Below are 16,946 nucleotides of genomic sequence, written 5' to 3'. Positions count from 1 at the left end.
CACCCAGTTGCCCCCTAATGCCCTCATTTTAACTTGATGACCACTGTAGTAGAAAATCTATCTCCACGTTAGGTCACACTTAGAGGTACTAGAGGTTAGGACTTTAATGTATGAATGGGGGAGGGGCATAATTCAGTTTATCCCAATGGCCTTGACCTCTCAGAATTTCCTGCCTTCACCTCTTTCTCTAGCAATCCTGAAGCACTTGTAGTCCTCACACACACCACTCACCACCATCACCATTCTGTTTTCACTATCTGATGAGACTGAATTTTCGGTCAGCCCTGCACTATGTAGCAGTCAGTCCTCCATCATCCCTTTGATTTGCTCAACTCCTATAAATTCCTAACAAGACTTTCTTGAGGCTTAGGATACCTGAACGCCCCTGTAAAGCCCAGGGCTTGTGTCTGTCACAGCATGTCCCACATCTAGGAATTAGGGGCTAACATTTATTTGCTAAAATCCTAAGTTTGGTGTATAAAAAGCAAATACTCAGTTTATGTATGAAGATAGAGCTTCTCAAGATATTAATTGGCCTGAGCACAGCAATTCTTCCCTCACAGCAGGCCTGTGTACAAAGACAGAAAAGAAGGTTGCTTCATGAGCAAAGAGTCAGAACTGAGTGAATCAGATGATTCAGAGTTAGATGGCTCTGGGCTTGGATGGTCTGATAATCCTTTTCTATAACAGAGATAAGGACACCAAATTTGATAGGAGTGGTAGAAATAATAATTGTAAAAAGTATTAACATTTTACATTAATTAGGTACCATAGGCATTTTATGTAAAATGAATTATGTTATATAATCCCTACAGTAACCTAGTAAAATCGATGCTGTTATCTCCAAATTAGATCTAAAGAAATTAACATCCAGAAAACTTAAGCAAATTCTCCAGAATTTGAACAAGTAGTGTCTGACTTCAGATTCCTCAATCTTACCACCTCACTCTGCTACTGGAAGCTCACTGGAACTCTCTTTCTACTGATCAGAGTTTACATGGAAACTTCCAACTACTTCTTTTACGGATCTACTCCTCTAATACTGATCAACACATCTTTTGACAAATGCATGTTTTTTTAGTTTTCAGTTATGTCTTAACGGCACAGAAGCTGTCCTTTGTCTATCATACATAGTTGCATATCTGTGCTATTGTCTCTTAAGTTTTGGGTTTAAATTTCAGACAGCAATTCAGGGACGCCTGGGTGGCTCAGTTGGTTGAGCCTCTGACTTCAACTCAGGTCATGATCTCATGGTCTGTGAGTTCGAGCCCTGCGTTGACAGCACAGAGCCTGGAGCCTGCTTCTGATTCTCTCTCTCTCTCTGTCCCCTCCCCTGCTCATGCTCTGTCTCTCTCTCTGTGTCAAAAATAAACAAACATTAAAAAATTTAAAAAATAAATAAATTTCAGACAGCAATTTAGAAAGTAGAAATTTTAGAAAGACGCCTAACAGTTGCCTGCGGGGTCTGGCATCATCACATTGTATTATAATGATATCTTTTATTTATGTCTATCTCCTCACTAACATGACAGTTGTGTATTCAGAGGACTGTAAAGTATTCATTTTTATGCCCCTAAGTCTAACAGAATTCCCATTGCATGGTAGATATTAAATAAACAATAGTTGAGAATATTAGTTATATGTGCATTCATGTGTATGTGTGTGTGTATTTGTTTGCAAGGAACATAAACACTCTGGCTGGCATAAGAAGAAGAGGATTGATTGGAAGAATACAGAGGAGTCTGCAGACTCAGAGGGGAGACGTGAAACAGGAGGCTTAGAAAAGACATGGGCCAGTGTAGCTCGAGGGGTCTATAGGTATTGATGGACTATCTTTCTCAGATAAAGTATCTGAAAGGAATCAACTCCTACTATTTCTAAGCTTTGTGTCAATCAGATCAAAATGGATGAATAGGGGTCATGCAGCAACCATCTGGCCACAACAGGGCTGATTATCTGGACAGACATCCTGCCAGACTGTAGCCAGTGGAGACAGAATTAGTTTCCTCAAAGCTGGAGCTATTCTGCCTAAAGGTGAGGGAATGTACACTGACTACCAAAGGAAAAACAAAAACGAACACCACTATTCTAACTTATTTAATGATATGAAACTTTCGGAAACCTGAGCTTGGCTGGCATTCTTAGAAGTTATTAGGCATTTGGGGGATTAGAGATATGAATCCAAGAATTATTTACCTATGATTGCTACTTAAGGTTTTGACAAAAAGGAAAATCACAGAAGAACTTTAAAAAATAAAAATACAGAAAGTGAGGAAACCACTAATTTTTAGGGGAAAAGAACAGAAGGTAGGAAACCTTCAGAAAATGATACAACCTTTCTAAACCCCAGTTTATTTTGTTTGGTTTGGTTTTTGTCTTTAGCAAAATGCAAATTACAATATGGTCTACTTCTTTGGTGAGTTATGAGGATGAAATAAGATAATTCATGTAAAGCTCTCACCAAACTGTGCACCTGGTCAATAGATGATAACTCTCCTCCTATCAGTAAAAGGAGAAAACAGAATGCCATGTGTTAGAAACTAAGGAAGTTGGGGAGCTCAGGAGGTTTCATGCTTCAGAGCAATTGAGAAGAATAAGACTGGGCATCTGATGGTTACCTAGTCATTGGAAATATTTAGGAAATATTTTCAGGAAATGAGAAAGTATTAAAAATTGAAAGAGTGGTAAGACAAAGAAAGCATGGTTAGGGCAGACTTTCTTCCAGAAGGCTGAAATCAAAGGAAAAAAGCTGGTAATTAGTCAGATTCTCCTGGCCCGCTGCCAATTTGAAATCTGTCCTGTGATCTGTACCAGGCATTTGGAATATGGATGTCCCCCTCTCTTTCTGTGCTAGAGCCTTGGAGAGGACAATTCTGAAATAAACTCAGACTTTAATTATCTGCAAACAGGTGTCTATTTTTGGGTCTCAGGAGAGATCTTTCTAACTGAAAATTCATATTCAGGCCTAGTTTTTTTAAGTGTTTTTATTTATTTTTGAGAGAGAGAGAAAGAGAGACAGAGCACAAGCGGGGGAGGGGCAGATAGAGAGGGGGACACAGAATCAGAAGCAGGCTCCAGGCTCTGAGTTGTCAACACAGGGCCCTATGTGGGGCTCAAACTCATGAACTGCAAGATCATGACCCGAGCTGAAGTTGGGCACGTAACTGAATGAGCCACCCAGGTGCCCCTCAAGCCTAGTTTTTAAAAAATGAAACAAAACAATTACAGTAATAAAAAAAGACAGCTGACAGAAAATAATATTCTCCTCTCCCCCAACACATGCGCCTCTGAAACATCTACTCACAGAGCTCAGGGAGCTTCAATAGTACTTCCTGGTTGCAAGCCAACATAGAATCAGTATGTTGCTTGAATTTCCTTCAAAACAGTTCATCTAGGGCCCCCACCATCCAAATTTTTATTAAAGTGGTGTGTGTGTATGTGTGCGCGCGCGCGCGCGTGTGTGTGTGTGTGTGTGTGTGTGTGTGTGTGTATGTGTTTACTGAATTTGCATAGAGATCAAAACCACTAATTGGAAAAAAAGAAATCTTTCCTATTCCTACTACATTTTTGGTGACATAGGGGAGTTTTTAAGCATAGATTATTACAGACACCCCATTATTTAAGCTGAGCTCTATGTATACATTAATGATAAGTGTGGTTTCCTTTTGTGCTTACTACTCTCCTACTGAAATTCTATACATTTTTATCAACTACTCAAATACTTTCTTTCCTTAAATTCTGCCCAAGTCTTCCATTTGCAATTAATCTCTTCCACATAATGTTTTTTTTCCCCTCCAAGTCTACATTATCTTCTAGTGAATTTCTCTACACTCCACCAGCTAAAAGTTCCTTGGGGGAAGGTACTTATATTTAGGTTAGTCTTTACAACAGAATCTAGCATTCAACCTAGCAAAGAATCTAGCAACATCAAACCCTTGCTCTTAGTACAAATTCAATAAACACACATGGAATTGAATTTTATTGATGTGTATATTCTTTCTAGATCAAGGACATACTGTTGTATTTATTTTGTTAAGTTCATTTTCCTGAATACTCAAAATTCTATTTACACATCAACTGATGGTAGGGGTGTTGAGGAAATATTCTCCTACAACTCAAGTGACTTCAAATCATTGAAGATGTAAAGCACATGCCTATAGTTATTCCTTCCTTTTTTTCTTCTTCCTCACACCTATTCAATCTAACTACAGTTTGTTGAGCAAGAAAGACCTCCCCCTCCCGCCGAAAGCTAAAGTACTGTGCAAATTAACTTCAGTAGCAGTCAACATAGAATACAAAAAGGCTACTGGAATTATGTTTCTAACAAACTCAAACATGGTTTTAGTGAAAGCCCTTTGTTTCTGTGTTGAAGAAGGGCTACCATATCTCAAAATGTAGTAAAAGCTCTTTATCTTACCATTTTGCCATGGCCTCTGGGACTCATAAACTTTGAGAACACAAAAGAATACTAATTCTCACTAGATCTCTTGCCCATTTTACAGATGATGAAACTGACATACATAAATATTATGTAACTGTCTACACACATAACTACTTATCAAGGATATATTTGACATAATAGCTGCAGTAGCAGAAAACTCACAAACACATTCACAATGTCTGCCCTTAATGAAGGGCACTGATCAAGCTATCTCCCTTAAAAGTGATGGAATTACTTCTGCTCCCCATGGCCAAGTGTCTACTGCTCATCTAGTGTAGTTTCTGCATCATTCATCAACACTAGACTGAAATGGCCACCACCTCCCTGAGAGCTGTACAACCAGAAAAAGTCAACTGGCCCAATCATTGACCTAACTCAAGTTGTACTCATGCCCCTATATCTTCTGTCTATATTGATAAGAAGATTAAACAGTACCTTTTGCTAGGAGAATTATGTCTCCCAGATCCCTTGTCATTGTTTTACTGGTTTTGGAGTGTCAATCTATTTTTGCTGGAATTTCAGGTCAATTATGGTTGCATATCACAATTTTCACACCCTATAAATGTTTTTTTTTTGCTGACAATTGCTGCCTCTGATGTTTGTTTTATGAAATGGGTCAATGCAGTAGGATTGAGATATCAGGGTATCAATAGCTGATAGCACAATTACGTATAGCACTGAAAATTCCATGTTTCATGTAATTCACTACACGTTATCAATGCATCTCAACTCAGCTTGAAATAGTCAACAAGTGGAGAGTGACAGTGCCCATTGTGATACTCTGTCACTGGAACCATTTACATTTTTCCAGAGGTAGTTACCACTTGCCTCATTAGACATTTGTTTAACCAGTATCATCAGTTCTCTGTCTCCAACTTAGCATCGGAAACTAAGGCTTTAATAATGAACACAAAGCGGTTGAAGACTGGCCCAATCTATACTGATCACTAATGAAATACTGATGCTTTCAAAAACTCTTCAATACTTAAATTGGGGAACACACAAACCACGTTTAGTTTACAGAGTACTTAAAACAATTGAGTAGGATAATTGATGATTAAAATACAAAGGATCTGCAATTTGTTCCCTAGAATGGAAATTAGAACAGTAAAGACAATGCACAGATTCCTAAATGAATGATACAGTACACATGAGAATGGGTTTTTCAAAAAATCATAAAGGCAATTCATAGCACAGATAATCCAGCAAAAGGTTATAAAAGAATCAGGACTTTCTTCCCTCTCCATTGGGAAGAGTACCATAGAAGAGAAACATTAGTTATCTCAAAAAGCTATGTAATACCACCAAAAGAAACTGAAAACTGTGTGAGACTCTTAAGAGTAACCAGGGAACACAGTTTCCAGTCATATTTCCCTCCCATGTGCATTAGATCTTAGTTTAATAGAGTATCATGACTCTGTGATATTTCTGGAGCTGGCTTCCTCAGGCAATCACATAATTTAGCTTTTTGAGAAACTCCATATGGGACAGGAGGCAGCTAAGGGAGTAGAAGGAAATGAGAATGGCACTCCATGGCATTTCCACAATGGAAGAAGCCATTAACTACCACTAACATAAGGATAAAATCCCTTGGACATGAAACATAAATACAACAGCCTTGATAGAAGACTGCAAACTTATAGTGCTGAACATAATAACAATAGAAGAAAACGAAACTTGTTTTGCTCACTAAGATGACACTACTAAACCATTAATAGGTCAGATACTTATATTTTCTTAACGGAAATGGTGATAAGACTGGACTCAGCTATATAAACCCTGTATCCCATCTTCCTTGTGATAAACAACAATTATTTGTAAGATAATAGCCACCACTAGGTAAAATGCTAACTGGAACATCCAGAGACTAAATTCACATCTGTGTTCTCTTTACCATCGGGCACTTAATAGATTAAGCTATTTCATAACTCCAACATACACATGTATTTTACCTGAAGCAAACTTACTTTCATGCAAAACAGGTCCCACTATTCTCCTCTGTTACCACTCCTGTTTTAATTAATTGATTACATATGTATTTACTTGTTCTATTGTCTTTCTAATCTTCACTAGGTGATAAACTCTGAAGGCAGAAGCTACAATTCTTTTGGTCATCACTCCTTAGTGCCTAGAAGAGTGTCTGCTATAGGGTAAGAGTTAATAGATAATTGTTGAATCAACCAATCTGTAATCAAAAGAAAAATAAATGGTGAAGAGGTTAATTCTAAAATTATTTCCCAGAGGATAATGACACATGAAAAATTTGGTATTTTAGCAATAGATCTAAAACTGAAAAAGAAATAAAAGGAAATCAGTAAACTCTTTAGCAGAGAAAACAAATTTTCTAACTGTAAGCCAGGGAAACCTTGGTTAAGTTTCAAACTAGAAATCACCTTTATACTTTATCTGCAGCATTGGGCTGCATATCATGATGATCAGTAGCCTCCAAAGGCTTTTGAAATATATACCAGCTCCAAACTCCTCAGCACAGCAAACCCCAAATTTATGTCCACTTCAGTCTTTGCCATTTCAGTGATAATTTACTACATGGTCTGGAGATAATAAGCAAATCCTATATATTTCTACTCACTTACATGGACAAGTGCCTTCAATGACTAGCAAATCATTTATTTTATAATACTGTAGCTCTAGCCAAACATGCTTATTCTCTCATACCACATTTGCATTTGGTGACTTAGTATAATCAATATTTTTTTCATTGCCCATTACTTTTGAATTAGAGTGCTTACTGATGATTTTATTTTTCTGGAGGGAGGTTGAAAGTTGAAAAGTATATGTGTTGAAGTATGAGACGCATGTTTGGAAAATGGAATGTGAAGGTGAAGATAGGTAAAATGAAGAGCTTTTGACTGGGCCTTATAGATTACAGAAAGTATGTCACTTGATACACATTGCTTCCCTAATAGTTCATGCTGTTAAATGAATAATATTCCTTAAAATGTCCCATCTACAAATCATTTGGTGGATGCTTCTTTGGAGGTGATATCACTCCAATATGCAAACAGACCAAGGCAGGAAAATTTTTATAAAAGCCACAGGAAGTTGTCACCTAACCTTAGGTTGAAAACCTCCAGTAAGGAAAAGTGAAGGAACAAAATGTTGTTGTTTCATCTGCAACACATTCCATCCCTTAGCAAGTTCCTCTCATCCTAGCCCCAAACCATACCTCTAACTTACTTCATCTCCATTGCTCATGGCACCCTCTGTCCTTACCAAGCCACTACCAAGCCTCACCAAGCCCACTGTATTTATTTCCTAACTTGTTTATTTACTTCTTTATCCAGCAATTAATTGCAAGTCAAACTAACATTTTCAGAACATAAACTGTCATATCCCTTCCCTGCTTAAAGGTTTCCAGCAGCTTTCCATCTCACCCATAATCAAATTCAAATTACTAAGGACCAACATATCGGTCCTGACCACAGGCTTTGCATGTTTAGTTTCTTCAGCCTGCAAAGTTCTCCCCCTTTCTTCCATTGGCTGAACCCACTATTCCACCAGCATCATCAGCTCTGTCTAGTGAAGAAGAGCATTCATTCACTACCTATTAACACTTGTCTTGCTTGAGAAAATCACATGTGAACCAATGAAATTTAGCATAATACTGACACCCCCCTACTTATCAATCATATATCAGCTAATTTGAGTTACCAAAACACACAGAATGGCAGAAGAGGCATGGTGGTAGTTGAAACAGTGATTTGGATGACAAACATATTTTGGCTTAAAGGGCATCTTCACAAGTTTTCTTTGGCAGTCAACACTATTTGGAAAAGAAGAATATTAATTGCTTTACCTCAGGATAATGAAGCGTGGTAATGGACTTATGATCTATTTCACTTGGAGGATGCATAACATACTATCTATCTTTCAGGGGGCCTTTTTCTCTATCGTGTTGACATTCTCATGAAAAAGTTTGGACCCCATAGAGGCTTGCATTTGATTTTACACTTCTAAAGCCTAATCTTAGTGATGTTAATATTTAAGGCGTTTTGTTCTTCCTTTAGAAAATGGCATACTTCTAGGTAATTAATGCCATGAACACTATGGTTAGTGATGGTCTTAGAATACAAGCTTAAATGTTAGGAACTAATCCTTTTGTGAATGTACTCACTTGTTTTTGAGTAGCTCTTAATAAAAGATGACTGATGAAATCATGATGGATGCTGGCCCTTTATTGTTGACCTTTCAAATTATGAATCGGTTTCACATTCAACACGTTGATTAAACATCATTCTCCATTGTTAAACGTTCCTTTTTAAAGTCTATGCTATATTAAATCAATACCTAAGCTTTATGATTTAATAAATGAATTGTCTATAAGCTAATTAAATATGTGAAAACCTACATAGGAAAAATAAGATTAAAAAAAATTAGGTGTAGGTTTATAAATAGCCACTACTCATTCTTCTAGGCTGAGTGATTAATGTTAACAAGTGGTAGGGATGGTACTTGAGCAAAACTTGTCAATCATTGCTGTGTTTTAGATGAGAGATTACGAACTAATAGAAAACTAAATGAGGATGATGGCATTTTCTCTTCATCATCTTGAAGAAAGCTACGTACAGTCAGGTGTTTGGAGATATAAATGTTGAAGTCCACCAATGATGTACCATTGAATCATAGATTCTCTGAGTTGAAGGAAATCTTTGAGAATCCACTTATTGGAACTCTATATCTGATAAATCACACCCATTTATAAACCAGCTAATATATTTGTTTTTCAGTTCTACTTGGACATCTCTTGAAACAGGATATTGATTATAAAGCAGCATATTCCATCTTTGAATACCTCCATCTGTTAGAAACGTTTTTCTAAAGCTGACCAGAATCTGTGAACCCACAATTTCCATCCACTAGCAGAGTCACAAAAATAAACTGAATTTCACTGAAGTATAACAATTTTTTATGAGTATTTATCCCAGTTAGGAAGTACCCACTGATTTTTCATTTTTCTCACACATAAATATGAGGTCTCTATTTTTTCCCAACTATAGCACTTGGTGGTTTACTAAGTCTCCAAAGTCTTCCTGGGGATTTTCACCCAAGTATACTCAATTTTTATATATTTTACTTATGTCCTCCCTAGAGCTAAACTCAGTACAGTCTACTTTCATTAAGCTAGAAAGTTTTAGTTCTGGGAATCACTGTATATATAATTGTACATAAAAGGGAACACATATAAAATGTATTTCTCTACTTTTTACACTGTCAAAAATAACAACATCACCAATTATCAACAGCCACATGAGACCAGAGAGTAAGAAAAACATAAATTAGAAGAGAGAACACTATAAGCACATGATGAATGAGCAAATGCAATAGTGCCCAAACTCTCAACATTGAGTTGCAATTGTATCCAGGTGAAGCTTAATCAAAGGCATGGAAAATGAAAACATATATTGCTCAAGCTGACTGCACTCCTGGGCATGAACTCTCCAGTCTGGACCGGAGTACGGCTAGTAGAAGATCTCACCTATATTTCTCAGAGGAAGGCAAGATTCAAAATGTTCACACTCATGCTCTTTGTAGTCTTGTCCCAATAATGACTCATGAAGAGCTTGAAGCCAACCAAAGCCGTTTTTCACACAGAGTGCTATCACTATTTGATCCTATCTGCCTCTTCCTGGATTTTAATTTTTTTGTACTTAATTAGGATCAAATTATCATTTCAATAGGCTGATATGGAATTGGATCTCAACACTTCCAAATTATTATTACCTTGTTTTGAACCATTTAGGATATAACATCGGTCTTAGGAAAACAGGTAAAATTAGAATTACATAGGAAAAAGGAGAGATCTTCAGTCAGCAACTCTATTTTAAAGTGATCAATTTCAATTAATCACATCACATTTAAGTACATGATGTTGATATTTCTAAAAAATGGGGTCATCTGGAGAACGACAAATCAAGGTAAGGTCAAATGTAATCTGTTAATTATCCACTAGTGATAGTGCCATTATGAACCTTATACCATTTTATGTCTAATGTTGCCCAAATTTTGTAGATACATTTGTTGCTTAAAGGATTAAAAATAATACCAGTCCTCTCATTTGTTCCCACACACAAAAATCTTCATATGTGGTTTCCTATATGAGGTCATGATTCTCACACCTTTACCCAGTGTACCACAGTGTATCAGAGACAGCTGACCATCACTGGCTGTCACACAAATAATGCATTCTTATACACACTTCCCAATGAAACCATTTGCTGTATGCTTTTCACCAGGCATGTTAGAAATAAATGCTTTTGTAAGCTTTTAAATGAAGCAAAGAGAGAACTCCTGAAGGGTAAGATGGTTTTGACAGTGTGATTCATTTTTTTGAAGCCATAAGCACCAAAAGAATAAATAAACAAATAAACAAAACCTGTCAGTTTGGCTGTCAAATATAATTAGACTGTAATGGCTGCTATGAGACCTCCGTTTATTTCTAGCACAATGAGCTGGAATAGAACGTCACTGTGCCTGTGCCGGTGGTAGATTTAAAAGGCCAGGCACAGACACGTGATGAATGGGATAGTCCTTTCTTTTCACACCCAAGGAATGTATCAAAGACTCCCCTGATAAAGATGGTCCAGAATTAAGGTTTGGTATAGAGCAATGTGAAAAGCATGACCTTCCAGTCAGGAGGCTAGAGTTCTTATCTTTTCTCTGTCATTACCTGGTAACTTGAGGCAAGGTAACCAAACATGAGGTATGTCCATTTTCAGGCATATAACGGGACTTGGAATGAATTATCTCCTTTCAGGACAACTTTATTTTTTTTTATTCCATTCATTATCTAGGAGGCTTAAAATCAATTAGGCATTAAAAAGAGAATTCAATTGACTCCACTTTTGTTTTGCCTTTCATTGACATTTTGTCTGTGTTGGAAATCAATATTATATTTGCTCTTAATCTATGGAGGTAAGGAAGTGGTAGGAAAAGTTGGTGAGAAAAAAAAAAAGATTCAAAGATGTCCTTTTCCTTATTGAATCTAAAAATATGGAGGTGCCCATTTAAGTAACAGATCTCTAATTATTATACATAATTGGGAGTGAAAATACTCCTACTGTTGTACTTTAGTGAATTATGATGTTTTAAACCTGTTCTTCACAGATCTAGAAAAAATAATCCTAAAATTTATATGGAACCCCAAAAGACCCCGAATAGCCAAAGCAATCTTGAAAAAGAAAACCAAAGCAGGAGGCATCATAATCCCAGACTTCAAGCTCTACTACAAAGCTGTAATCAAGACAGGATGGTACTGGCACAAGAACAGACACTCAGATCAATGGAACAGAATAGAGAACCCAGAAATGGACCCACAAACATATGGCCAACTAATCATTGACAAAGCAGGAAAGAATATCCAATGGAATAAAGACAGTCTCTTCAGCAAGTGGTGCTGGGAAAACTGGACAGTGACACGCAGAAGAATGAACCTGGACCACTTTCTTACACCATACACAAAAATAAACTCAAAATGGACGACAGACCTCAATGTAAGACAGGAAGCCATCAAAATCCTTGAGGAGAAAGCAGGAAAAAACCTCTTTGATCTTGGCCACAGCAACTTCTTACTCAACACATCTCTGGAGGCAAGGGAAACAAAAGCAAAAATGAACTACTGGGACCTCATCAAAATAAAAAGCTTCTGCACAGCAAAGGAAAAAATCAGCAAAACTAAAAGGCAACTAACAAAATGGGAGAAGATATTTGTTAATGACATATCAGATAAAGGGTTAGTAACCAAAATCTACAAAGAACTTATCCAACTCAACACCCAAAAAACAAATAATCCAGTGATGAAATGGGCAAAAGACATGAATAGACACTTCTCCAAGGAAGACATCCAGATGGCCAACTGACACATGAAAACATGCTCAACATCACTCCTCATAAATACAAATCAAAACCACAATGAGATACCATCTTACACCTGTCAGAACGGCTAACATTAACAACTCAGGCAACAACAGATGTTGGTGAGGATGTGGAGAAAGAGGATCTCTTTTGCACTGGTGGGAATGCAAGCTGGGGCAGCCACTCTGTAAAACAGTATGGAGGTTCCTCAAAAAACTAAAAATAGAATTACCTTATGACCCAGCAATTGCACTACTAGGCATTTATCCAAGGGATACAGGTGTGCTGTTTCGAAGGGACACATGCACCCCCATGTTTATAGCAGCACTATCAACAATAGCCAAAGTATGGAAAGAGCCCAAATGTCCATCGATGGATGAATGGATAAAGAAGATGCGGTGTGTGTGTGTGTATGTGTGTGTATGTATGTATATATATATATATATATATATATATATATATATATAATGGAGAATTACTTGGCAACCAAAAAGAATGAAATCTTGCCATTTGCAACTACGTGGATAGAACTAGAGGGTATGATGCTAAGTGAAATTAGTCAGAGATAGACAAGTATCATATGACTTCACTCATATAAGGACTTTAAGGCACAGAACAGATGAACATAGGGAAGGGAAACAAAAATAATATAAAAACAGGGAGGGGGACAAAACAGATGAGACTCATAAATATGGAGAACAAACTGATGGTTACGGGATGGGTTGTGGGGGGGGTGGGCTAAATGGGTAAGGGGCATTAAGGAATATACTCCTGAAATCATTGTGGCACTATATGCTAACTAATTTGGATGTAGATTTTGAAAAAATAAACAATAAAACAAGTTAAAAAATAAAAAAAATTAAATAAAAATAAATGTTTAAAAACTGCAAATTCTACAACATCCCCTTCCTCCTTCCTTACTGGTGTTATGTCTTGGTTGTGGACCTGATCCAAAGAGGCCTGTGAGAGCCAAGTGTTCAATTTCCAGGAATCTTGCAAACTGGTTATTAAACACAGACATCAAAAATCAAACTCCATAAACTCACAATTAAATTAATTGCATTAAAAGCATTATAGTAAAAGCTCAAAACTTCTAATTATCTTACCAGTGAGTACTATTATCTATTATCTTGAGTTTATTTACATTTATTGCATGTGTAGAGTAGAAATTCTACAGAATGGTATGTCACTGCACACCTCAACTCTATATTTAGGGTTGTCATGTTGGTAGCATGAAACTGGCAATGTTGAGAATAGTTCCACCAAAAAAAAACCCAGGCAAATGCTACAACTCAAAACATGATTCGTTGTTTTGCCAATTATCTAGGAGTAATGTAAAAATGTTAATAATGTAGATTAAGTCACAAGTATGTCACATCAGTGCTGTTGCGTTATGAAAAGAACACACATTGTGAACTATTTTTCTGGTATTCGAAGATCTAGCAAAGCAGCACCACAGAGGGTAACAGCCTCCATGCCTGCTTCATGCAGACATGGCAAAAATGCCCAACCTTGCCGAGACTGAGCAGTGCATCGAGTCTCTGATTGCTATTTTCCAGAAATATGCTGGAAAGGAGGGTAACAATGGCATGCTCTCCAAGGCAGAGTTCCTAACCTTCAGGAACACAGAACTGGCTGCCTTCAGAAAGAACCAGAAGGACCCTACTATCCTTTACCACATGAGGAAGAACCTGGACTTCAATTCTGATCACAGATAGATTTCCAAAAATTTCTTAATCTTCTTGGCAGCATGGCCAAACCTTGCCATGACTCGTTTACAAAGTCTACCCAATTATGGAAGTGAATCTGAGGGGCTCCTGGGCCTGGCCTCCAGATCACTCCCTTTCCTTCAAAGCAAACTCCCACTGCTCATCTCCTCCTCACATCCTATGCATACACTGAGCCCAGAGCATCCAATGCCCCATGCAGGCCAGTCCTGCTGGTAGGTAATCAAGCAATAGTGTTTTTCAAAGTGCAGACACACACACACACACACACACACACACACACACACGCACACACACAAGATCTAGCAAAGATGCCCTCACATTAATGATAAATAGGTAAAATTCTGACATGCACTTCACTGTTGTTTGACTTTTGTATCACTCATTAACTCATATGAAATTATCAATTGACATTCATGCTGAACTATGCTTATGAGCTGCAAAAACAGTGTGATACAAAGCTACAGATGCAAAGTTAAGAAAACGCTTGTTGGACATATTATGTATAAATAAATAAGATATAGGAAAGTTATCATAAAGAATACTATATATACTATGGTTATTTGTGAATATTGTGCTACATATCCCTTACAGCAATGAAATTTATAACACCCTTATAAATGTACAAACATGTGGCCCCTCCCAACAGCCATTTGTTAAATATTTACCAACACACGACAATTTTGTCTTCAAACTTGAATCTCAAATCATCTGAAACGTGGATTTCCAACTTCCATTGCAGCTAGGAAGGGCCAGTGATCCTAGTTCTGATCAGGTACGCTGAAGTGAACTTGGCTGAAAGCCGCTGAGAAATATTTTATTAGTTGATAGAAAGGAAGAAATATGTGAGAAGAAAGTCCTTGCTTCTTTCTTGCCTTAGAAATTTTTTGTAGCGGTTGTCACTATGAGCTGCAGCAGCCGTCTAGTGAATGTGGAGGGGGAGATTAAGAGGGTCCCTAGAGAAGTGATGTCGAACTCTGATATCATGAAGTCACTACAAACTTCCTTGGAATTACCTCTCACTGCACTTATTTTTTGAGATTTATTAATCAACTCCTAGTCTGTAAGTCACATTTTTATTCAGTAACTTTCTTACATGCAGCCAAAAGCATCCTACCTGATACAATGGGGTGCACTTCTCATCTTTGGTGGTTCTCAAGAATCTCCTCCTAAACATACACAATCCTGTATCTAAGGTGCCACACACATATACTGTGTGTGTGTGTGTGTGTGTGTGTGTGTGTGTGTGTGTGTGCATGTGCGCAACCTTCTTCATCCTTCATCACCTCAAGATCATTTCCTTGGAGGATTCCTGACCCTATGTCTTCTGCTGTCTCTATTGTTATTATTCATTGTTATAAAATATCATCTTTTCTTTTCCAGCATTTATCTTAGTTTCATATTTTACTGTGATTTGTGTAAGTATGAATAGTTAATAATTGGGCTTAACCATTCTTTTTATTAGTAATTGTATTCATTTTATTAATAATATGTCTAATCGTATGTTCTCTCCACTTATCTCTGAACTTACTGATCACTCTGCCATCCCTGAAACAACTTTTGACTTGCCTTCCAGAACACCATCTATTCTTCATTTTTTCACCAACTGACCACTCCTTTTCAACCTCCTTTGGTGGCTTCATTTCAGCTCCTTGACTTCTTAATATTAGTGTCTCATTCATCGCACAATACTTTCATCTCCTCATTGCTTATTATGACACCCATTCCCTGTGGGATCTCATCCTACATAATTTCTTCAAATAGTATCTATGATGACAACAGCCCAGACTTTTCCTTCCAACCATAGCCTAATGGAAATCTCCACCAGGAACTCAAAATCAACATACTCAAACACAATTCCCAATCTATTCCCACTCCCCACCCAACAAAGCCTTCTACATCTACACTCGTTCCCAACCCAAGTAAGGGCAGTTTCATTTGTCCAGTTTTTCAGGCCAAGTCCATTTGACTTAACCTTAACTCATCTCTTACTGGCTCATTCTAGGGCCTATTGATAAGGAAAATCTATAAGTCTTACCTTTTTTTTTAATTTTTAAAAATTTTTTTTAATATTTATTTTATTTTTGAGACAGAGAGAGACAGAGCATGAATGGGGGAGGGTCAGAGAGAGGGAGACACAGAATCTGAAACAGGCTCCAGGCTCTGGGCTGTCAGCACAGAGCCTGATGCGGGGCTTGAACTCACGGACCGCAAGATCATGACCTGAGCCAAAGTCAGCCGCTTAACCGACTGAGCCACCCAGGCGCCCCTATAAGTCTTACCTTTAAACCAGTCAAGAATGCACCCACATCTCCCCAACTCCATCATTACTATCCTATTCCAGTCCTCCATTATCTCTCCCCTGGATTACTGCAACTGTCTTACAACCAGTTTCCCTTCTTCCTCTTTACATGTCTTTAGGCTCTTCTCGACATAATAACATTTGGCTTTTACTTTTCTTGAGAAAGGAAGGCTTTGGGGCATTATGACAAACTTTTACAACAACCTTGATTAACTGCTGCATGGTTCTCTTTGACTGTCCAAGGTGATTCTGATGTAGGTTGAGGATGGTACACTGGGTGAAAATCAGAGAGGAAATAAAGTTAAAAGAGAGGCAATCCCCTTTGTGATTTTTGTCATCTCTCTTTTATTCTAGAGTTTCAACTTGAGTTGCAACTCAAACACATTATGACTATATACATCAGCAACATGTGTTTTATATCTTGCATATTATTTCTTAGCAACATATATGACACATGGCACACAAATGCATGGTGTCTTCCCTACAAAACAACAGAAAACCACTTGAAGCTTTTTATCTACCATCATTCATGTCCAGGGCCAGTTCAATACAGCATCAGTTCTAATGTCAGAACAAGAATTTGTGTTTTGTTTTATATAACTAT

General features: G+C 37.5%; 1 pseudogene; it reads left to right on the top strand.

Annotated features, from left to right (window-relative positions):
• The first annotated feature begins 13,806 nt into the window (after positions 1-13,806).
• LOC122213409 lies at positions 13,807-14,117 on the top strand (annotated as a pseudogene).
• The last annotated feature ends 2,829 nt before the right edge of the window (positions 14,118-16,946 follow it).

This window comes from Panthera leo, chromosome A2 (genome assembly GCF_018350215.1).
Source record: "Panthera leo isolate Ple1 chromosome A2, P.leo_Ple1_pat1.1, whole genome shotgun sequence".
NCBI classification, from domain to species: Eukaryota; Metazoa; Chordata; class Mammalia; order Carnivora; family Felidae; genus Panthera; species Panthera leo.
Note: the sequence above shows the minus strand (reverse complement) of the source record. Positions and strands in the feature narration are given on the sequence as shown.